The sequence below is a fragment of the Hyaena hyaena genome, unplaced genomic scaffold (assembly GCF_003009895.1).
Source record: "Hyaena hyaena isolate Hyena2069 unplaced genomic scaffold, ASM300989v1 scaffold_481, whole genome shotgun sequence".
Classification (NCBI taxonomy): Eukaryota; Metazoa; Chordata; class Mammalia; order Carnivora; family Hyaenidae; genus Hyaena; species Hyaena hyaena.
The window spans coordinates 1228085-1252689 of NW_024081121.1; the positions used below are offsets into that span (position 1 = coordinate 1228085).

At 41.0% G+C, this 24605-nt stretch overlaps 1 long non-coding RNA gene across 1 annotated transcript in view; it reads right to left on the reverse strand.

Annotated features, from left to right (window-relative positions):
- Positions 1–24099, reverse strand: part of LOC120246802 — a 59747-nt gene extending 35648 nt beyond the window's left edge. Inside the window, exon 1 of the long non-coding RNA XR_005532150.1 lies at positions 23992–24099. This is a non-coding gene — a long non-coding RNA (uncharacterized LOC120246802). The remainder of the gene's footprint in view (positions 1–23991) is intronic.
- Between the last annotated feature and the right edge of the window lie 506 nt (positions 24100–24605).

The following is a 24605-nucleotide window of genomic DNA, read 5'->3' on the forward strand; positions in this document are numbered from 1 at the left end:
TTTATCTGATATGTCATTTGCAACTATCTTTTCCCATTCCGTTGGTTGCCTATTAGTTTTGTGGGTTGTTTTCTTTGCTGTGCAGAAGCTTTTAATCTTGATGAGGTCCCAATCATTTATTTTTGCTCTTGATTCCCTTGCTTTTGGGGCTGTGTCAAGGAAGAAGTTGCTGCGGTGGAGGTCAAGGAGGTTGTTTCCTGCTTTCTCCTCTAGGGTGTTGATAGTTTCCTGTCTCACGTTCAGGTCCTTTATCCATTTTGAATTGATTTTTGTGCATGGTGTGAGAAAATGATCTAGTTTCATTCTTCTGCATGTTGCTGTCCAGTTCTCCCAACACCATCTGTTAAAAAGGCTGTCTTTTTTCCATTGGACACTCTTTCCTGCTTTGTCAAAGATTAGTTGGCTGTATACTTTTGGGTCCACTTCTGAGTTCTCGATTCTGGAACAGAACATTTTCAACAAATGGTGTTCGAACAACTAAATATCCATACAAGGAAAAATGAACCTCGAATCCTATTTCTCTATTCTCAAAAATTAATTTAAGATGGTTCTTTGATGTAGGTGTACAGGCTAAAAATAAAAGCTTTCTAGAAGAAAACATGGTATAGAACTTTGGCTCTGTTAGGCAAACTTTTTTCACAGATTATCTAAAAAATAAATAAAAAATAAAAATCACCACAAAAGAAAAGTTTGATAAGCTGAACTTCAAAACTAAAAATTTTTATTTTATTTTAATTTTTTGACCCCCATTTTTTTGACACTCACTCTGATTCCTTTGAACGTGTTCCACTCAAAAATGAAAATTTTTTACAGAAACTGTTCTTTCAGGGGCTGATGGAAATGTTTATTATCTGGATTGTGATGATGGTTCCAATGGTGTGTCTATGTCAAAACTCATCAAACTGTACAGTTTAAATATATGTAGTTTATTTAATGTCAGTTATACCTTCAACCCCTTACTTACACCACTCAAAAATAAATTCAAAATGAAGTGAAGACTTAAATTTAAGACGTGAAACTGTTTAACTATACAATATTTGCAAATCATATAACTGATGGGGGTTAATGTCCCAAATATTAAAAAGAAGTTCATACAACTCATTAGCAAAAAAACTTAACTCTTTTTAAAAACGGGCAGAGGAAGTAAATAGAGTTTCACAAAGAAGACACAAATGACCAAGAGGCACAAGAAAAGATGCTCAACATCACTGATCATCAGGAGTATGCAAATCAAAACCACAATGAGATGGTCACTTCACACCTGGTAGAATTACTAGTATTAAAACAAAACAAAACAAAACAAAAAACAAGAGACGACAAGTGATGCCAAAGAGGTAGAGAAAAGGGAATCTTTGTGCACTGTTGGTGGGAATGTAGATTGGTGCAGCCACTATGGAAAACTGTATGGAGGTTCCTCAGAAAATTAAAAATAAAACTACCATATGATCCAGCAGTCCCATTCCTGGGTATAGATCCAAAGGAAGTGAAATTAGGATCTCATAGAGATATCTGCACCCCCATGTTTATTATAATATTACTCACAATAGCCAAGATATGGAAACAACCTAAGTATCAAGAGAAGGAAGGAAATCCTGCAGTTTGCAACAACTTGGATGGACCTTGAGGGCATTATGTTAAGTAGAATAAGTCAGACAGAGACAAATGCTGTATGTCTTCTACAATGTATAAGGTATCGCTTATACATTGAATCTAAAAAAGACTGTTAGAGAAACAGTAGAGTGGTGGTTACCAAGAGGTGGGGTGGTAGGGGAAATGGAGAGATGTTGGTCAAAGGGTACAAGCTTTCAGTTACAAGATTAACAAGTTTGGAGATCTAATATACAGCATAGTTACTATAGCTAATAATACTCTATCATATACCTGAAAGCTGCTAAAAGAGTAGATCTTACATGTTCTCATTGCCACCCAAATATGGTTACCATGTGAGAGGATAGAGGTGATACTACAGTGATAATCATTTTATAATTTATAAATGTATCAAATCAACACTTTGTATACTTTAAACTTACATAATATCATGTGATAATTATATCTCAAAGCTGGAAAAACAACCTTATGAAATAAATAATTCACCAACTGGGTGGCTCAGTCAGTTAAGCATCTGACTTCCGTCCAGGTCAGGATCTCGCGGTTCCTGAGTTTGAGCCTGTGGGCTCCGTGCCGACAGCTCAGAGCCCAGAGCCTGCTTCCGATTCTGTCTCCCTCTCCCTCTGCTCCTCTCCACTCACTCTCTGTTTCTCCGTCTCTCTCTTTCTCAAAATATAAATAAGTAAACATTAAGTTTATTCAGTTTATGGAAAATGCCCATCATATAATATAATCAGCAGAGTGAATCTTATTTAAGAAAAAGACTGTCAAATGAGACTCACGTTGTTTTTAAAAAGTCTTACTTTGTTTTTCATTTCAAATAAAACTGTTAATGCAAAAATTAAATTAAAATTAAAGTACATTGTTGAGAAGATACAAAGGCAAGTCACAAACCAAGAGAAAACAATGTAATAAGTGAATCTGGCAAAGGACTTGTATCTAGGATGTATAAAGATCTCTGATTACTCACTAATGAAGCAAAACTCACCCCCCAAAAAATGAGCTAAAACTACAGAAACAGATACTTCCCAAGAGAGATGTACAGAAATAACCAAAAATGACCAAAAATAACGAGATGACCAAAAATAACATGAAAAGATACTCGACATATTTAGTTATCTGAGAAATGCAACTGAAAATCACAAAGAGGTACCACTACTCACCCCCTAAAAAGACTAAAAGTTAAAAAAGTCTACCAATACCAAGTGTTGGCAAAGTTGTGGAACAATTGAAACTCTCCTACACTGCTGGTGGGAATATAAAATGATACAATCATTTTGGAGTTAAACTTACACTTAACTTGTAACCTAGGGTTTTACAAAAGTAATGGCATTATAGACAGAAGACTTGTCTATATTTATAGCAGCTTTATTCATACTAGGCACAAAATGAACAATTCCAATGTCTATCAGTGAGTGAATGGATAAACACTGTGGTGTGGTCATCCAGTAAAGTGCCCCTCCACAATAAAAAGAGATGAACTAGTGACACATAGAACGACGCACAGATTGTTCTTAAAAACCTCAGGCTGAGGGAAAGGAGCAGAAGTAGAAGATCCCATTTATGTATGTGTGATTCTCCATTGTGATGTAGTGACAGGGGTCAGATCTAGTGATAAAATTAGATGACTGTTTGTCTTTGGGTGGGGGGAGGGGAGATCAATTACAAAAAGGGGCACAAGGCAACTTTCTGGATTAACGGAAATGCTCTGTACCTTGGTTAGGGTGGCATTACATGGATCTATAGATTTGTCAGTACTCATTTAACCATTAAGTGTACACATTTTATAGTATGTAAAGTAAACCTCAACAGTTTATTTTTAAAAAACACAAAAAGTGGGGCACCTGGGTAGCTCAGTCGGTAAAGCATCCGACTTCAGTTCAGGTCATGATCTCGTAGTTTGTGAATTCAAAACCCACGTTGGGCTCTGCATGCAAGCCAGCTTTGGATCCTCTGTCTCTTTCTCTACCCCTCCACTGTGTGCTCTCTCTCTCTCTCAAAAATAAATAAACATAAAAAAGCACAAAAGCAGTCATTCAATTACAGTTCATCTAGTAGGAAAGACATTTACATAATTTTGATTGTGTTTGTGATCATTACACTGCAAACCTTGTTAAGAGAACAGCATGAGGAAGTAAGCACATGTCCTCAAAGACCCAAATCCTGGGATCATTATCCAGGAAATGGACTTCAAAAACACTTAGAGTGTTTCTTTCTTTCTTTTTTTATGTTTTATTTATTTCTGAGAGAGAGAGAGACAGCGTGAGTAGGGAGGGTCAGAGAGAGAGGGAGACACAGAATTCCAAACAGGCTCCAGGCTCTGAGCTGTCAGCACAGAACCTGACGCGGAGCTTGAACCCACGAACCGTGAAATCATGACCTGAGCTGAAGTTGGCCACTTAACCAGCTGAGCCACACAGGTTGCCCCATGAAAGGTGTTTGAAAATGTTACATTACTTTGGGTGAAACATAGTGTGGTCCTGATGCATTAAAGCAGATGCAAATAGATGTACCTGTGTTTCAGATGAGTTACAATTAAGAACTACAACAGAAGCTTATCTGTAAATTCTATCGGCTCAAGGGGTGAAAGAGGTCCTTATAAAATATTCTGAGAAACCTGCCTCTGGTGTTGAAAGTTCCTGTATTTGGTTTCAGTCCAAAAGCGACTTTCCCCCCTCTGTATGACTTAATAATAAGGCATTCAGTCACCAGGAAAAAGCACCGTATGCCTGCACAGTGATCCCCGGCGCCCCCAAATTCTTCACATTTCACTGTCACTGCCCTGCCCGTTTCTATTACTCCCCAGAGGTGTGCTTCCCCCTAAAGATTCCTGAATGCAGAATACCTCAAGGAGGGCCCTTAGGCTGACTGTGACCTTGTGTGCTGTGAAAGCAGAAACTCGCTCACCACCCTAAATAAACAGAAGGAAGGTTTATTTATGGAGAGAGGAGTGGGGAGTGGGAGAGAGAGAGCGAGCGCCACAGAATCTAAAAGAGCAGAAGCGGCGTGGCTCATTCCTGCGCTCTCGCTTTAGTAGGAAACCCATATGGACCCCTGGAGGCTCTTCTGGGGACACTAAGGGAAGCAACGTAGGACGAGGCAGCAGCTTGATTGTGTGGTTTTTTTCACACTCTGCTTCCAGGAAAGAATGCTCAGGCTCTCTGAGCCCAGAGTTTCTCAGATGTGAACTATAAGCAAACTCAAGCTACACAAATTTGGGCCCAGTTTCTCTAATTTCAGAGTTAAGATCAAAGAGTCCTTTGTGATGTTAAGGCAAGTCTATTTGTCTCCAAACAGACCCCACGTTCTCAACTACTGTAGACCCTGGCTTCCACGCAGTGTGAGCCTAGAATTCTCTCTTCCCCTCTCTTTACATAGGGCCGCCTCCACAAAATGGGTGAAAAGGCAAGATCTAGGTCATTCAGATTTGGGATCAAATGTTGTTCCCCCAAAAAGGCCTTCTCTGAACACCCAACCTAAGCTACACACTCCCCATCAACCTCTATCATTTTAGCCTGTTTTAATATGCTGTCCCCCCAAAAAGGCCTTCTCCGAACACCCAACCTAAGCTACACACCCCCTATCAATCTCTATCATTTTAGCCTATTTTAATACTGTTCTCATAGCGCTTACCTCACTCTGAAGTTATCCTGTATCTCTGTTCACCTTCATGTTGGCCCTGCTGTGAGACTGGGATCTCCGGGGGGGGGGGGGGGGGCTGGACATTGTCGAACACTGCTCTGTCCTTATACTAGAACAGTGCCTGGCCTGGGCATGCTCAAGAGATACTGGATGAACGAATAAAGGAAGGACCAAATGAGTGAATGGATTCCGAAAAAAAAAGTGGGTCAGGAAATTCTGACTTGTGAGATGTATAAAATAGGATAACAAGGAAGAGGGAAGAAAAGGAAAAATGAGATTAGTTTCTGTTGAAACCTCCTGGCCACTCTCGAGCTACGCAGCCCTACCCTTGTTTAAATTCAAAAAAGTGCTCTGCGAGATGGAATGCTCTGTGTATGTCTGTTATGGCCATCTGGTCCACTGTGTCATTCAAAGACAGTGTTTCCTTATTCATTTTCTGTCTAGATGATGAAGTCCATCGATGCAGTGGAGTGTTACAGTCCTCTACTATTATTGTATTACCATCAATTGATATCTACTGGCAGTGTGTTCAGGAGCAGAGGGAGCCACTTCCCTTGAAACATTATTGATGATCTTTGATTTGGAAGAGTTGAAAATGTCTAAAGTCATATTTGTGATGTAACTGTAATCCAGCCCAGAAACTCTCAACCAGAGGGGACATATCAGAATCTCTGAGACAAAGGACAAAGTGAAGTGTGAGGAACTTAACTTTGTTTGCTTTTGGACTTTTACCACTTACTGTCAGGGGGCCTAGGTTCAACAAGGTTGGAAAAGTGACCTAAATAATGTAATCAGACAAAGATTTACAGGAAATCTTAAGAACAAGAGAGAGTCAAGGATGAATCTGAAATTTGGAGCCTTCATGTCCAGGAGGACAGTGGTGTCTACTAATCGCTACAGGAAATTTGGGATGAGCTAATTTGGAGGATAAGCATGATTTTGAGTTTGCTGAGCTAGATGGCAGCAAGACAGCTTTCAGTGACTTGCAGTAGCCAGTGAGCAAGCCAGTAGAAACTAAGAATTAGACACAGAAAGGAGAACCTTATACAAAATCTGGATTATACCCTGTAGTATAATGGAGACTATACATCTGATCCTTCTCCCCCTTTCCTGGTACAGAGCTTCAGAAGCCCTTGGAATTTCCAGAGTGCTGGGGTGTCATTGATAATGGTAATGAGATGACTCAAGGTGCCCTCCTCATCCCACCCCTCCCTGTAACTTCAGGATGTGAGCTGATCACCAGAAAGACCAACCATGTATCTGGAGAGTTGAAATTTGGACCAGCTCAACCTCCAGGAGATTGAGTTCAATCATGCAGCCAATGATCTAATCAATCGTGCCTATATAATGAAGCCCCAGTAAAAACTCTGGACACAGGCTCAGTGGACCTTTCTGGTTGGTGTAGGCATTCATGTGCTGGTAGGGTGGTATATCGAGATACTGTAAGGATTGATATGGGTGCTCTGGTCCCTCCTAGACCTTGCATTGAGCATGGCTTCCATTTGGCTGCTCATCATTTGTACCCATTATGATAAAACTACAGTCCTAAGTATAGTGCTTTCCTGAGTTGTAGGAGTTATTCTAGTGGGTTATTTAACCTGGGGAACTCATGGGAACCCTTAAATTTATATCTGGTCAGTAAGAAGCATGGGTGACCCTGGGACTTTCAGCTGGTGTCTGAAGTGAAAGCAGTCTTCTAAGACTGAGCCCTTAAGCCTGTGGAGTGTGATGGGGCACTTGGGTGGCTCAGTCAGTTAGGCATCCAACTTCAGCTCAGGTCATGATCTCGCAGTTCATGAGTTTGGGTCCTGTGTCAGGCCCTGTGCTGACCCCTCCGAGCCTGGAGCCTGCTTCCAATTCTGTGTCTCACTCTCTGTCCCTGCCCTGCTCATGCTTTTTCTCTGTCTCTCAAAAATGAATTTGAAAAGTTAAAAAGAAAGAAAGAAAGAAAGAAAGAAAGAAAGAAAGAAAGAAAGAAAGAAAGAAAGAAAGAAAGAAAGAAAGAAAGAAAAGAAAAGAAACCTGTGGAGTGTGATGCTGATCAGGTAGCTGGTATGGGAATTATACAGTAGGACACCCAGTTGAGGTGGAAACAGAGCATTTACATGCATAAATGCCTTCGGTATGCACACATGCATTACACAGCAGTTGTTAAGGAAGGTACACAGTGATTTTTAGAGGCCTGGCTCCAAATGGAAACATTTTGAATGAATTTTATATTTTATTTGCCACCATTATTAGTTGCTAACTGCCAATAATTAAAGAACTCTAAATGCTATGATGGATGATGATTTCATCAAAGAAATACGGAGTAGAATGATCACCCTCATTTGGGACACTCCTTTAAGGACATTTGCTTAGTCAAATAAGAAAATACTTAATCTTTAAATTTTAATATGTAAAATTAGACTCTGCAGAAATGTGTGGAAAACTTATCTCTGCTTAATTCTTGGTTTCGCTATTTTCTAAAAAATTCTAAGATATATGAATTTTTTAAAGTTTATTTATTTTGAAGGAGAGAGAGAGAATGAGAGTGCACGAGCATGAGCAGGGGAGGGGAAGAGAGGGAAGGAGAGAGAGAATCCCAAGAAAACGCCCGTGCTTTCAGTGTGGAGCCTGATGCAGGGCTCAACCTCATGAACCGTGAGACCTGAGACAAAATCAAGAGTCAGACACTTAACCAACTGAGCCACTCAGATGCCACAATGCTATTGGTTTTTTAATATGATGAGTTAATGACAGACTTGGCGGTGGGGGGCGGGGGGGAGGAATGTAACATTACCACTTTAAATACAGGTATACACTGTAAGAAATGATCTGTCCACTGCAGAAATGGTAACATGTAATAATAATAAAGTGCCCCTGGTGCCTGGGTGGCTTAGTCGGTTAAGCGTCCGACTTTCGCTTAGGTCATGATCTCGTGGTTCGTGGGTTCGAGCCCCGCGTCGGGCTCTGTGCTGACTGCCAGCTCAGAGCCTGGAGCCTGTTTCAGTCTGTGACTCCCTCTCTCTCTGACCCTCCCCTGCTCACGCTGTCTCTCTCTCTCTCTCTCTCTCTCTCTCCTAGAAATAAATAAAACATTTTAAAAAAATTAAAAAAAAAATAAAGTGCCCCTTAGATTTGAGAAAAATATAATATAGTAATTAAGAGTGCTTTTGCTTCTCTGTAACAGATGATTTGCCCTAACTGTGTTCAATGTAGTCACTTTTTTCCTTAATCACTTTTCTGCTCTCAAATACTATTGTCTCAAAGCATAACTGTTTATAATACGTTCTGCAAAGAAAAAAAATGCTTGACTTTCCACATTAACTGGGTTTTGGGAAACGATCCTTCACTAATCACACAATACATTCTACACTGACCGAAACTTTGTCTCATATACACATATAATCAGTAGGCCTTCTGTGGAGTAGGACAGGTATTATTCCCCCACAAGGTCCTGTTTTTCTATATGGAGAAGATGATTCAGAAGTCAGCCTTAGGGCTTCTGGATCACGGTATCGTTTCCCACCTGCCCTCCAGATGGCCAGCCCAAGGGAGGCAAATACACAAAATTCATAAGTCTATTTTTAGGGCTCTGGGCATTAAAATCCCTTCATAACAGGTAGGTCAATTTTATGCCTCTCTGACCTTAAAACCTCTTTGAGTTATCCATGTTAAATTAATGAACCACCCGCTGTAAGAAATTAACTACAATTGAGATCAGATGCCCAATCACAATCTTAATTAGACTGAGAGCCTAAGGATAAAACGCTGCAAACTGTGTGTGGTCCTTACCCATGCCTAGCAATTGATAGCTAAACCTAGCCTTCACTTGCCAAAGTCTTACTGAAAATCTGTTGTATGATGGCCAATAAAAAACATGGCTATTACTGAGGCAAGACCCACACTCTGATAAGCTTCCTCCTCTCTTCAGGGGATTTAAACAACCAACATATTAAAATAAACCTATCCATATATTAAAAGAAAGGAGTGCTATAAAATCTGGATGGATTTTTTTTTTTAGGCCATCTAGCACAATACTATGATAGATGCCTGTTAAATACTCCTGAGATGTTGCTGATGAGTTTATAATAACTAAGAATAGGAGTAGGTGCTGGGGGAGGAGAAAGACCATGTGTATTTACACACAGTGGAATCAAGTTACTTAGTATCCACTTGGGCCTTGCATGTCGGAAACTTAAATTTGTGTCGACTGGGCGCTTGCATGACGGAAACTTAAATCACATGTAAATATCAATTATGTATCAAAATTTCAAGAACTCAGTGGACTCTGCCGTTTGCTTTGAGTCACTGCTGAACAAGCTCTGTGGCTTTGAAAACTGATGAAACACACTCACTCTTTGCTTCCCCTGCCCTCAAATTAATAATGGCTATTAGCACTGATATGCTGCAGTGTAGCCCTTTGTAGCTTGCTTCATAGTACGGCACCAAACTTACTACTGAAATAACCATCCCTTTATTGATGTTAGTTGTTACCTTGAAAGTTTCAATGAGACAATGAAGGAAATTTTCATAACAAAAGTTGAGCGGAAACTGTTAAGTGTGCTGTCTGTCTGGTGTGAGCTGAAGAAGCCTGTGGAGCAGTGTGGATCTCCCTGAATCTAAAGGCACATTTGGTGAGTGGAGCACTTAATACTAGTTTCAGATGCTCTATGGAAAGCTCAGAGCAGACAGATCCAGTCTCTGAGGTATCTTCAAATGCCTCTCTAGGTTAACAGAGCCATGCTTTAAGAATGTAGGACATGTTGGGGCCCCTGGGTGGCTCTGTCAGTTAAGTGACCAACTCTTGATTTGGGCTCAGGTCATGATCTCACTGTTTTGTTAGTTTGAGCCCCACATCGGGCTCTGCACCAACAGCATGGAGCCTGCTTGGGATTCTCTGTCTCCCTCTTTCTCTGCCCCTCCCCTACTCATGCTGTCTCTTTCAAAATAAATAAATAAACTGAAAAAAATATGTAGGACATGTCACCCATCAGGATGACGATTTATAAGACAACCAAACCCTCACCTCGTCACACAATCTTAATTTTTAACGAGAGCAACTGAAAAGGAACAGATTCGGCCGTGATCGTATAGTGGTTAGTACTCTGCGTTGTGAAAAGGAACAGATTCTCTCTCCCGGATGAGTTGCTTGCATTATTTTATTATTATTTTTTTTTAATCGCGTCTAAGGAAATTCTTCCCTGCACCAGAATCCAGTAAGTATTTTTTACACGGCCGTGATAAAGCCAGTCCTTCGGGCTAACTTAACATCTGGCTTGCGTTGCCAGCCAGGACTGGGCAACCAGGAAACCGTGTGGTAAGTGGCCACACTGTTCCCTTTTCCTTTGCAGGCTCTGCCAGGTGTAGCCCTGACTTCCCGAGCGCGTCTGGCTCTCGGTCGTATCCTGCCTGTTATCTCTGTCTGGCAAACAACCACTCTGGGCTTCCAGAACTTCAGAGCTGTTCGGGGCACTGATGATAAGTTATTCTCAGCCCACTGTGCCAAAAGTTCTGTTGGCCGGCGGACGGAGGAAGACCATTGTTGTCGCCGGCTCTTATCACCCATGCGACTCTGCTGGGCAGATGTGCAAGTCCATCCCCCTGGTGTGCGAATGCGGCGCTGGACTCTAGATGAGTCAACGCGCTAATAAACAAGAGTCGCACAGGAAATAGCAACCGGTCTTGAAAACAAAAAAAGAAACATTTCGAGGTTTATTGGATGCTGAGATGTTTGTCCTCGGACGGCGCGCGCCTGCTTTATCTCACTTCACAGCCTTCCTATCAGAGAAATGGGGAAGTTAAGAGTTTATCAAATGTTAATCGGCTGTAATGTTTGCACACTTCTTACATAGCATGGAAACTATTTTTTGATGCTGGGGGTGCTTTTAATTGCAAACGTCTATCTTTGCCATTCACCTTCCCTGTTGTCAGATTCCTCAGTCTACTTCGACATTTCTTGTCTCCTCAACTTCTTCCTGGGCCATCAGCAATGCCATCCTGACTGTGACCTCGGCAGTGTGAGCAGTGAGATCAACACTGATACCTTTCACCTAATGTCGACAGAGGGGAACCTTGGGAACCTTGCTCTGGGGAAAGTTCTGTGTCTGCGGCAGAAGCACAGGGCAGGGTAAGAACATATCACACCTGTCACACCATGTCTTCCCAGCAAACACAGCGTGGGAAACAAGTACCTCTCAGCATCCTGCACAGGCCACATGCCGGCCAAGCACCAGGCTTCGGCAACTTAGCAGGGACCCGGAGGGCCCGCATGGGATGAGAACTCAACCTTAAAAATGCCGTGTGTCACAATTGGGATTGTTGAAGAAACACGGTGGGGGGTGGGGGGAAACCTGCTCCAGCCCCAGGACCACTTTCCTCTCAGAGATCTAGAATGGACAAGAGTGGTGCTTTGCATACCAGACTCTCCAAGGTCACCTGGGATTAGGATCACCCTCCCTGGGGTGACGCAGGGCCATTTTGCAATAATCCTGTGGGGACACAGTCATAAGAGCGTGACCATTATCTCTCGGTTTCCTCCAGAGAATCCCAGGTTTACTCTGGCATATGTATGAGAAACACGTTTTAAAAGTGTCTGCATTGGCATGACAGATGGTCCCCTTGTCGGTCCACACCCTAATGGGGTGTGGAAGGGAAACATCCCTGATGCCACTCTTAGGGCCACTCACCACCTAGGCTTCTTTTGAACGTAGTTTCAGCAAACATTTCCTCAGCCTCCATGGGGTGCCAGCCCCTGTGGCAGGCAAAGGGGACAACGACATGAATATGAGGGACAGACTCACCAGGAAACGACTATGGGGCGCTGTGTTAAGAGCACAGCAGCTCCACGCAAAAAGCAGCACCTCAGTGTATCTTTGAACCATGTAGTGAAGAGCTGCCCACCCACATAGAAAATGATCTAGGGTATGCACTGGCTTCAAGTGGGGTGCAGGGGCCACGCGTGCAGCCAGAAGACCATAAACCCGTGGGGTAGACATGTTTCTCGCTGTGCGTCAGGAAGCATTATCAGCATCTGGAGACCAGTGTGAACAGACTCGCAGAAGCACTCATGTCGGGGCGCCTGGGTAGCCCAGTCGGTTACACGTCCAACGTCAGCTCAGGTCCTGATCTTGCAGTTCACGAGTTCATGTTGCATCGGGCTCTGTGCTGATGGCTCAGAGCCTGGAGCCTGCTTCAGATTCTGTGTCTCCTCTCTCTCTCTCTCTGCCCCTCTCTAGCTCACACTCTGTCTGTCTCTCTCAAAGTGAATGAAGATTAAAAAGAAACACATTTTCCCTAAAGACATGCATAATTTTTAATTTCAATATTTACTCCTATCAGTGCTTGGCTACTACCAAATATATAAAATAAATCCACTCTATAGAAGCTAAGATCCAGACATTGAGATTTAGATGGGCAAAGAAGCCTTCTCCTTCGATTTCTATTTTTACTCATGTCTCCTGGCAGCAGACCATTCTCTGTTTTATTATCAGTCTTCAGCACTAATGCCAAATTTAATAAGTATTGATTTTTCTAATCATTTTTTTTTTAGTGGCTGAGTGAACATGCCTGCACTTTTAAACTTTGCTCGTGTTCGTACATCTTCTACCTGAACATCCCTAGCCATCCTCTTCATTTGTTCTGAGGCTAATCATACTTCAAGACCCAATTCACACGCTGACTCCTTAGGAAACCAATCCTGATCCCATGAGGCATGATGGGTCCTATTCTATGCATTGATTCCTGATGGCACTTAGCACATTACTACATCTCAGAGGTTTGTCTATAAGTCATTGTCCACAGCTACGCTGAGTTCCTGGAAGCCAGACACTACTCCTGATTCACCTTTGCAATTCTAGCATTTAGGCCAGAGTTCAGTAAATAATAAATCCTATTTAGAATAAACATAACCATTGGTTTGTATCTTTCTTTTTAAAGATATTTATTTATTTATTTTGAGAGAGAGAGAGAGAGAAAGTGCATGAGTTGGGGGCAGGGACAGAGAGAGAGAATCCCAAGCAGGCTCTGCACTGTCAGCACAGAGCCTGATGTGGGCTTTGAACTCACCGCTGTGAGATCATGACCTGAGCCAAAATCAAAAGTCGGATGCTCAACTGACTGAGCCACCCAGGGTGCTCCTCAATGTTTATATTTTAAGTAAAGCATTTTTTTCACTATATACAGTCAAGGTATTTCTTCATCTGTATTTGTTTTGAAATCTACCGTCTTCCTATCAGATTTATGCTGGTCTTGCCTGTTCTAGATCCTCTTTTCCCCATCTTCTTTTTTGAATTCTTTAGAATATTGACACAATGTTTTAAGTTAATTTTCTTCCATTAACTTGGTAGCTTTCAATCTTTTACTATTCTTTTAATAGGAGCGATTACAACATGTATTATTGAATGTCAAAAGCTAGTATCAGGGCGCCTGGCTGGCTCAGTCGGTAAAGCATGCGACTTTTGATCTCAGGGTCATGAGTTCGAGTCCCATGTTGGGGGTAGAGATTATGTTAAGAATAAATAAGTAACATCTTTTTTTTTTTTTTAAAGCTAATATCATTAATACTTTTACTTCTAAACGCAAGAGACCTTGGAGTAATTCCATGTATACCCCTCCTGATTGTTGCTGAGATTCTTTAAAAAAATCTTTCTATATTTTTAAACACCATTTTGTATTTTATTGTATTTATTTTTACATTTTATTAAAAAATCAAAGTATAGTTGATCCTACAGTAGCTAGTGACACTAGCAAATTCTTAAATCAGTTAATCACACTTCTTGGAGCTTCTGAGTTCTTTCTTCCATACCACACTGGTTTTGCTGTTTGAGAAAACTTCTAGGTATGAGCTAGGATTTCAAGTATGCATTGATACCAAGAAGGAAATGAGGGGTGAGGCAGGGGAGGTAGTCACGTCACGTCTGTCAAGGCAATGGGAGAAAGCAGGACAAGATGGAAAGGAATGGCCAGGAAGGGGTAGAGCTCCTCATAAAAATTAAATCCAAACAGAAGTGAAAATTTGGTGGAAAATGGAAATTTTTTCCTGGACTAATAGATTTTATAAATGTAGGATACCATTTATTCTGTACAGAACTCAAACTAGTCACAGATGGGTTTGCAGTGTCTTTATATTAGCTGTTGCCTAATTCTTATTAATTGTACTGCGTATTTCCATAACATATCTGCTAACAAGTATACGTGCTAGAGTGGTGGGTGCTTTTGTGAGACTTCTTCCATGTTATGTTACCGGCATCATTTCTGAGTCATATTAATTTATCCATTCACACACTACTTCACTCATTTGAGAAACACTTATTAAAATTTATGCTAGGAACTAAGGAAACAGATAAAAGACATGGCCCCTGCTGCCAAGAAGTTGCTTGGCTTACTGGTGGAATTTCCTAGTACCCCATGTTGCTCTTGGTTATGCAAACATTAGGTTCCTAGATTCTCACTCAAGGTTATTCCATTTAGAAAAAGAGGCCTCATTAGGGTTCACTGATGTTGCCATTCAGGTATTAGGTATAAGGGCAGGTCTCATGACAGAATCTGAGTGACAACTTAGTAGCCTTTACACGGTGAAAAGACTGTATCACTTTTACTAAACCTGTGTGAAAACAGCAAAATAATATTTTGGTAGTGCTTTTAAATCCTAATGACAAAAAAAGTGAGCCAATACTCTGTCCAGGAAAGAAGAAAATGGCTACGTCACCTGCTGGGATGCTAATATCAAATTGGAATGGGGATGTAAGGAATCCTCAGGTTCAGATGGTGTTTTTGTTTACAAGTTAACTAAAATCAAATCGTATCAGGGGCGCCTAGCTGGCTCAGTCGGTGGAACGTGCGACTCTTGATCTTGGGGTCATGGGTTCGAGTCTCATGTGGGGTGTATTACTTAAAAACAAAATGTTTCAAATCAAATTGTATTAAATGTTCAGTTTCTCAGTCCTGCTAGCCACATCCTAAGTGCTCAATAGTCATAGGCAGGTAATGGCCACCATACTGGACAGCACAGGTACAGAGCATTTCCATCACCACAAAAAGTAAATGGAATGGGTCTCCCACAAAAGGTTGAAAGCGCCAATGGATGTGGATAGCTAAACAAGAAATTATAATTAGATGTAATGAGAGTTTTTTTTTTAAGTTGAGTTGGAACTTTCTAGCATGTAATTAAGTCAACAATAATGATGGAGAAAAACTTTCTCCTAGTTTTGAATGTCCGGATGACCGAGTGTTTGAATCGTGTCTGTGGGATACCCACGATGCCGTGCCCCTGTGTCCAGCTACCAGCTGGGTCTGGCGTCACTAACTGTGTTCTCTCCATGTCATCCAGCTGCTGGTTGATGGAAAAGGCCCTTCAAAACAAAGCACTGAAATAAGGATGCACATTCATTCTGCACATTTAACGAATACCCTGCCTGCCTACTACTGGATTCCATAATATGAGAGAAAACCCTAAGAACAAGAGGGGTGTCATGTGTCATGTGATTAGACACTAAAAGGTTTGCCCTTGACCTGATCACACAAGCGGGACAGAATGGAGTCATTCTGCGGTGGATTTTGTTAAGGGCAACTTATCTTGCTCATGTTGACACACTCCATTTACTTGCTCCAGTCCAAGAATTTGATACATTCTACTCTTAATCTTCAGACATAAGACAGAGGCACATGGATGGGTGCAGTATTTCTTGAGACATGTGAATAAAAGAGACCAATAACAATGTCAGACCTGTAACTGGGGCTAAATGAGCTTGGTAAGTGCTAGTTTACGTCTTCTGTCTACCCCCTGGTGGAGGGATTCATTACTAGCTGTAGCCAAAGAAGGAAAGAGACAGAGAAAAAAGCATGAATTATTTCCTGAATATCTATTCAGTCCCTCCCTCAATAATTGAGCGTTTGTTGTTTCTACGAGATTGCAACTGAAACCCATTATTTCCCTTTGAACATGTTCTTTCCTGGGAACGTCAGGAGCAGCACAGCGGCAGGAGGGCTGGCCTGCCAAAGCGCTTAACTCTGAGTTCGAGGGGCCATCGCTCAGGGTGCAAAAAAAAAAATGAGTTATGAGCTCTGTTGCCCCATCAGGTCTGGAATCCTTCCCTTGGCCACGGATAATACCTAATGATTCAGAGGAAGTACTGTCAGTTCTTCAAAGTGAACCTAGCCAATTGTGTAATGCTATTCGGAGGCATTGGAAGAAGCCAGCAAAGAAGGGGGGTCGGGGAGAAATTCCTTCCTTTGCAATGATCAGCTTGCATCCTGCACCATCAGATTTGATTATCCTTATCTTTTCTTGCATAACTACAAATGTTATGACTGGACATAAGTGACCAGACTTGCAAAAAAAAAAAAAATCCAGCCACAATATTTGACTCTATGACTGCCTGTGGTGGTAAATTCCTTAGCCTGGCCACATGCTGTGTGAACAGCTATTTCCTTTGATTTATTCGTTTACCAGCTCTTAATGCTATCAGGCGCCTCCTTGTTCTCACATTAGGATAGGAGGCACAGAGAACAACCTGTTTTCTTGCATCACCCTTTTTCATTTAGGCCATTTAAGCTAAATATACTCTAACCTCTTCTTCTCATATTGCCTAATAATTTAAAAAAATTAATTCCTTTCCTTAAGCTAGTTTTTAAAAAATTGAATAAGTAATACAGGGACCTGATTAAAATCATTTAGGCCCGACAGTAAATTAAAAAAGAAAGTATCTCTCCCATACTTTGGCTTCCCAATCCCCACTTCCAACGCAATTACTATTACCGGCCGCTAAAATATCCAGAAGGATCCAAATATCCAGAAGTATCCAAACCCTTGGATGTGTGCATTTCCTTGTTTTAAAATGCATTTTCACATATCTTTCCATTGGAGATCCTTCCAATGGAGATCCTTCCATTTTGCCAAAGTGCCACTTCATCCTTTTTGTGGCTGCACAATATACTAATTTGACTATACCGAATTTATTTAACTACTTACAAACTGATGGGTATTTACATGTTTTCAGTAGTTCACTAATATATATGAAAAGCCCCAACAAAGATCTTTGTATACATGTCTTTTTTTAAAAAAAAAATGTTTATTTATTTTTGACAGAGTGCATGCACACAGGCATGGGAGGGGCAGAGAGAGAGGAAGACAGAGGATCTGAAATGGGCTCTGTGCTGACAGCAGACAGCCTGATGTGGGGCTCGATCTCACAAACTGTGAGATCATTACCGGAGCTGAAGTTGGATGCGTTAAGCACCCTAGGGGCCCTTTTACACCTTAACATTTAAATACATGTATTTTAAATGTTGGTAGATATTTCCAGATTGCCCTCCAAGCATGTTACGTTAATTTATGCTGTCACCAACCGTACCTAAGAGTCCTTGTTTCCTGCAATCTTCCATCAAATGTCAGAACCTGAAAAGCCACACACAGTGTAGGAACCTCAAATAAACACTGAGCCTTCTACTCCTGTAAAACCAATCTCACCTGTGTAAGCCCTAATTAATACACGAAGGAAAACAAGATGCAAACAAACAACATGGGTTACATGAACAAACAACTAGAGCCGCCTAGAGGTTCCTGGGTGCCAGTACCACCAAGTTTGTGAACTGCTCAATTTGTACCAATAACTGTTTGTGCATGTGCTTTTTAGGGGTGCAGGCGGAGAAGGGGGTCCATAGGTTTCATTAGGTCCCTGAATGACCTATTTCAGCCCAAATAGGGCTAAGAGTAAGTAACCTAGACAAGAAAAAAGGGAAAAAGATAAAGGTAAAATTGCACCAAAACCCAAGTGCCTGATTTCACGGCTGAATGTAGATAAACTAACTACCATTGTAAACTTAAAACTATTGTTATATAAAATAATGAAATCATGCAGGGCTACAATTGGTTCTCAAATTTTGGGTTAGAAAAAATTTCAGAAACAAAACTTGGTTTTGGCCAAGTTCTAGGACATCAGGCAGAGATGTTAACAAAAAAATAACTTCTGCTATCGTACGAATATGTTAACATCAAAACGTAGGAAAGATATAAACTTCAGAGTAAAAGGCAGAGTTCTTTAAACTGAATACATTTAACTCTGCTTAAAACTCCTTATACTGACCTTCATTTTCTGATTTTAATCATCTGGCCCAAGCATCGGAATGGCGTGTATGGCAAGACTCTATCACGAACTGTTATTGCGGACCGGCACTTGGAAATTACTGCTATCTTGAATTCACGAAAGCCAGGTTCCTTGCCACCGTCTCTTTTCTGATATGAGCCGCTGAAAAGCCCAGAGGAGAGAGCACCAGATTTTGAGTTCTGGATTTGCCATGAATCAACTTTACTTAACTCACTTAACCTCTCTTTGAATTTCAGTTCTTGACATCACATGGGAATAGTAACACCTCTCCTGCCTATTTCACAGACCGACGGGGTCAAAGAAAATAAATAGGTGAGCAAGTTTTTTCTAAAAAGTATAATGTGTGATTCACTTTGAGTACTAACATTTACTGGGCAAAAAACAAAACAAATGACAGAAAAATTTACTGAGCATTCTAAGCACCAGATACTATTTTACACAAATATTACTCCCTTTGGGCCTTGTAGCCACCAGAAGAGGAAGCTGAGCCTGGTTGAGGGTAAAGTAATGCACTAGGTTTATTCAGTTAGAGAGGAGTAAGGTCAGGACTTGACCCTCTGACTGCTTGGTTCCAATTCTATGTTCTTAATCCTTACCATACACCCCTTCCTAATTAATCATCTAATTATTACTATTATTATTACAATTCTTGTATGTTTTAAATTGTTTTAATGTTTAGTTTTGAGAGACAGAATGTGAGCAGGGGAGGGGGAGAGAGAAAAGAGAGAGAGAGAGGGAGAGAGAGAGAGAAGCAGGCTCCAGACTCTGAGCTGTCAGCACAGAGTCCAGCATGGGGCTCAAGCTCACGAACTGCAAGATCATGACCTGAGCCAAAGTCGGATGCTTGACTGACTGAGCCACCCAGGTGTCCCAATTCTTGTAGGTTTTAATTTCAGTTCCTTGTTGAACATATAATGATTATTAATCATTTGCCAGACTCAGGCTCCTCTATCAGCAATACCTACAGATGATGGGTTTTAGCTTAATAATAAAGGATTTGTGCTGGGGCCATTCAACTAATACACACCACTTTTTTAAAAATCTGTTTTATTAACCTTTGTAGCTAACTATAAGACCTACCTGGTGTGACCATTAGCCTATATTGCTAAGAAAAAAGATTGGGCATTATTATATTCAAACTGGACATACAAGACCTTCGGGGGGGGGGGCTGTAAAAAACGGGGGCGTATGGGATATGAAATTGAAAATGTGAAGTCATTTTGAGAAGTGTTGATTCAATTTACCAAATCTTTAGCAAATTATAGGTAGGCATTAAAACCACAGGTGAGGCTTGGTGAAGCCAAAACACTATGAAGAGACTCTGCAGTAGACTATGTTTTTCTCATTCAGTTTATTTTGTGATTTATTAAAAAAAAATTTAACTTTTTTTTACTTATTTTTGAGACAGAGAGAGACAGAGCATGAGCAGGAAGGGGCAGAGAGAGAGGGATACACAGAATCCGAAGCAGGTTCTAGGCTCTGAGCTGTCAGCACAGAGCTCGACGTGGGGCTCGAACCCACAAACTGAAAGATCATGACCTGAGCCAAAGTTGGATGCTTAACCGACTGAGCCACCCAGGTGCCCCTACTTTATGATTGATTTAGAATAAAACATTATTGGTTTTTCTTTTTTATTCAAGACAGGATCATTTTTAGTGCAAGTTGACTGCAGCTCTGGTAGTTTCAAGGTCTGGAGCAGAGAAACCACGGCAGGCCGGCACCAGGAATGTGCGGGGACCGTCAATGGCAAGGGTGGCATTGAGAGCCAAGTGGCCATGCTGTCAGCTGAGAGAGGTCGTGCCACCAGGACCAGCATCTCCCTCGGGTGTCCTTTCTTTGGGCATCCGGTTGCTTCCCCCAGTGCAGCATCACATCACCTCACACTTTACAGGGAGTTTCCCAAATAGGCTCCCAGCACCCCCAGCCCCACAGTGCTCCGAGCAACACTTTCCCCATGCCATTCTCCAGTCCATAAACGAGCTGGCTGTTTGTCCCTACGCATCTAGCTCCGAAGGCCCTATATCATTCACTTCCATATGATTTATCCAATCTCGTTTTCATTATTTCATCAATCCAACCCCACAGCATGAAGAAGACTTGATTTTTTTCTTTTAAATTTTTTTTAACGTTTATTCATTTTTGAAAGACAGAGAGAGACAGAGTGTGATTGTGCAAGATCATGACCTGGACTGAAGTTGGACGCTCGACTGATTGAGCCACCCCAGGACTTGACTTTTCTTTAGCAGACAAAATGCTTGTTCTTACTCTTTTTGGGACTTTCTGCCTACTCTCTCTGCAAGGTGATCTAATACGAAGAGTGTATACACATCGGGGTCAGACAAGATGGAGGTGAGAATCTGAAACTTTTTCTATTCATTTTTAAACATTTATTGATTGGTTACAGTACATCAGAAATGGCTAACTTCTTTGTCTCGTTAAATAGTTATCCATCACGTTAAACCTATGAGGCAGCTATATTATCTCTCCCCAGTTTATAGATGAAAAAACTGAGGCAGAAGGAAACCAAGCACAGCCAGTCAGCAGAGGAGTGGGGATTCAAATCGCAAACTGCTTGCAACTCAGAGCCAATGACCTTAACCATTACTGATTAGCAACTTACTCGTTATGTGAGCTTAAGCAAGCTACTTAATCTACCCAATCCTTAAGACTCTCATGTATAAACAGGGATATATATGTCTACTGTAATGGATTCATAAGATTATGTATATGAAGCTACTATCAAAAAATCTGGCATTCAAGAGGCTCCATAAATGTTTCTCTTTTCTTTTCTGTTCAATTATATTCCACTCATCTTTTACTTTCTATCTCTTTCATGAAGCCTCCTTGGAAGAAAGAATGAACCACTTCAGCCTACAGTGATCTCTTCCTCTTGTACCATCCAGGTACAATTAAATCTAAATTTTAATTTTAAATTTCTAAATCTAAATTTCTAAATTTCTAAATCTAAAATTTAATTTTAAATCATGTTCCAACTATTTCCTTTAAGTTAGACTTTGCTTCTCCACCTAAAATATTTTATAGGCAATAGCTACGTATTAAATTCTGTTTACATCCCCTGTACTTTGCAAAATACGTAGTAAGAACTAGATAAATGTTGGCTCGATTAGCAACACAGCCCCCTGGATACAGTTGCTTTAGAACAAGTGCGTTCTTGGGGTACCAGGGTGGCTCAGTCAGTTAAACACTGGACTTCGGCTCAGGTCATGATCTCATAGTTCGTGGTTTCGAGCCCTGCATCGGGCTCTGTGCTGACAGCTCAGAGCCTGGAGCCTGCTTCAGATTCTGTGTCTCCCCCCCTCTCTCTCTGCCCCTTCTTGGCTCATGCTCTGTCTCTCTCTCAAAACTAAATGAACATTAAAATATTTTTTTTAACTTTAGACAAGTGTTTTTTTTTTTTTTTACATTTATTTATTTATTTGTGGGGGGGGGGTTGGTGAGGAAGAGTAGAGAGAGAGGAAGAGGGAGAATCCTAAGCAGGCTCTGCACTGTCAGCACAGAACCCTGCAGAGCCCAACGTATGGGACTTAAACTCATGAACCATGAGATCATGACCTGAGCTGAAACCAAGAGTCAGATGCTTAACTGACTGAGCCACCAAGGAGCCCTTAGAACAAGAGCATTCTATATTAGAAAAGGCTTATCAAAAGGTATTATGGAAAATACAGATTCGTAACTTATCATTTATCCAGCCTGGGTAACAATGAGTTGAAAATGAGAATCAAACTCTAGCTCTCTTTGCTTACAGCCTGTGATGTACCTGGTTGTTGAAGGCTAACAAACTCTTGTTATTAAAAATCCAGCTATATCTTCCAAATTGCTATATGACTGAGGAAATAACGTTGATACTAGAAAATATTAAAAATAGTGCCCAACCTTAAATATGTATGGCTGCAATTAGTAAGTGCTTCACAGGTGTGTTAATTATTCATAGCTGGTGATTTCCCTCTGAGGTCATTATAAAGACTATTAAAGTAACTGGGATTTGTAGAATTGGCTAACTATTGTGTTAAGCCAATCCTGGGAGTGAGCCAAAATAAGAAGCCAAAAATGATTCCACTGATACAAACCATAGCCAAATAACAAAGACAACTGATTTAAGGCTCCAGACACAGTTCATTCTCTTTGAGTTCTTAAATTAGACCTAAGACCACCAGAACCTGGCCCCGGCACATTCCACAGAAGGAACAAAGTACCAAGGCTTATGCCTGGCCCTCTTCCACCCAGAAGGACTGCTTTACCTACAGTCCCAGGGCCGTACCTGGCCTACTTTCCAACCAGACCGTACATGGTCTACTTTCCATCCAGTACTGAGTACTGGCACAGGCTCTACTTTTGCTTTCAGCTTTTGTCACGGACTCTTCTTTAGATGTTCTCAATTTCATCCATTACCTCTTTAAAACATTGACCATTTCCATCTACAGTTTCTCAATTTGAGCCTCTTGGCTTGAAAAGGGTCAGCAGGAGGCAAAAGAAAAAAAAAAAGAAAAAGCGCTAAGGAATTCTCTAATGTGAACATAACAGCCATTAGAAGGAGCTAGATGAAGGGTGCCAACCACACGGGTCAGCCAAGTGAGGGCCACGCTAAATGGAAAGATATCTTAAAGGAAGGAAATCTCAATATAGCTATTTCCGCTATTTCTGAAGAACTGGTCGGTTTCTAATACAAATCAGAAATAAACGATTTCAAATGCAAATTTCACACTGCACTTCTGAAAGTTAGAAATTTCACCAGTGAGCATGTCAAACAATTTGATTCGGATGTAGCATAATGAAAAGACACTGAATTAGTATCTATGTTTCCAGACAGGGAGAAGATTTAAGAATACCTAAACAAGGCAGGCTGAATATAGTCTACCCTACGGTGGAAAACTTCTGGATGCAGCTTATGCAACCTCCCTAATGAAGTGTCTCAAGTTTCTCTTCATTCTGCTAAATGTCACTCCCCGTGACGCTTACACACAATATATTATGCCTCTTATTTCATAGGGAGGATATGTCAACACGAAGTCCAATATTCAGATGAAATTTCAAACAGGCAAACTTCTGGAAGCTTCCAAGTGGCTTTAGAGTTGGCATAGTATAGGCTCCAAGTCCAAATGACTGTCCCCAATTTTTTCTCCGGACATAAAGAAGAAAACCCGCAATATGAAGTAATGAAGCAATGAAGTAATTTATTGTGCCAGATGAGAATTCCAGAAGGCAGTGTCTAAATATTAGACATTTTATTTTCTATTGTTTGCCATGAGCATGATTAGGCTACCTTGGTGATGGCCAGATTGTGAAGGATCACACAGAAGACAGCTCTTATTATGAGTATCTACCAACCGGCATTAAAGACAAAGGACCTGCAGGGTTCAAAAAGCTCTCATGCTACTCAAAAACATGTTTTGATGAAATGGATATTCATTCTCTCTAGAAAGTGTCCATTTCTTATCGGAAAGATTGAAACAGAAGTCCCAAATTCTCTTCGGGAGTAAAAGGAAAACAATGTTGTAAATAAGTATAGTTCCAGAGGCTGCAGGTAATCTTTGGGAAGGTTCCCAGAAATTGACAAAAAAAGGACCCAAGGCCATCATCTCACCAGAGGCTACAAGGCAGTACAGTGTTCCCAAAGCAAAGACAAACAACTTACCCAGCCAGAGCCCCTCTTAGTAACGCCAAGTGGGTAGTAATTCATTACTGCTGGTCACTGGGTTCCAGTGAAGGAAACTGAAATGTCATACCTTCATTCACAACATGGGCTCATGGAATTATTTTTTCCGGATTCCTTGGGAAGTTAAAGTATTTGAGAAGAATATCAGGAACTGTTGTTTCAGCCTGTTTTGTGAGTAGATAATTGCCTTCCAACTCCATTAGTTCAGGAAATGATGTGTGCGGCATTGTTCTTAGATGGGGGTAGCGCTGTGTTTTAGCAGCACTCATACATGCTTATTAAACAAAACAAAACAAAAGCATGCAGTCTAAGTAAGTCACTTCGCTGAACTCAGACTTTCTGATTCTGGCCTCTAGATAAGAGGCTGGCCCCAGACAACCTACCCACATACCAACAACATTCTTTTGAAAGGGTGTAAGCAAAACGTGTTTTGAGAAATGAGAAATTTCACCAAAATTACTAAATGTAGTAATAAATAACATTGGTGAATTAAGTGCTGTCAAAATTGGGTCGGCAAAGACCTGTTTGAAAGGCTAGGTTTTTCTCTAATTTGGGTCTGAATCAAAGACCAGCTTGGGAACTAGAAGTAAAAC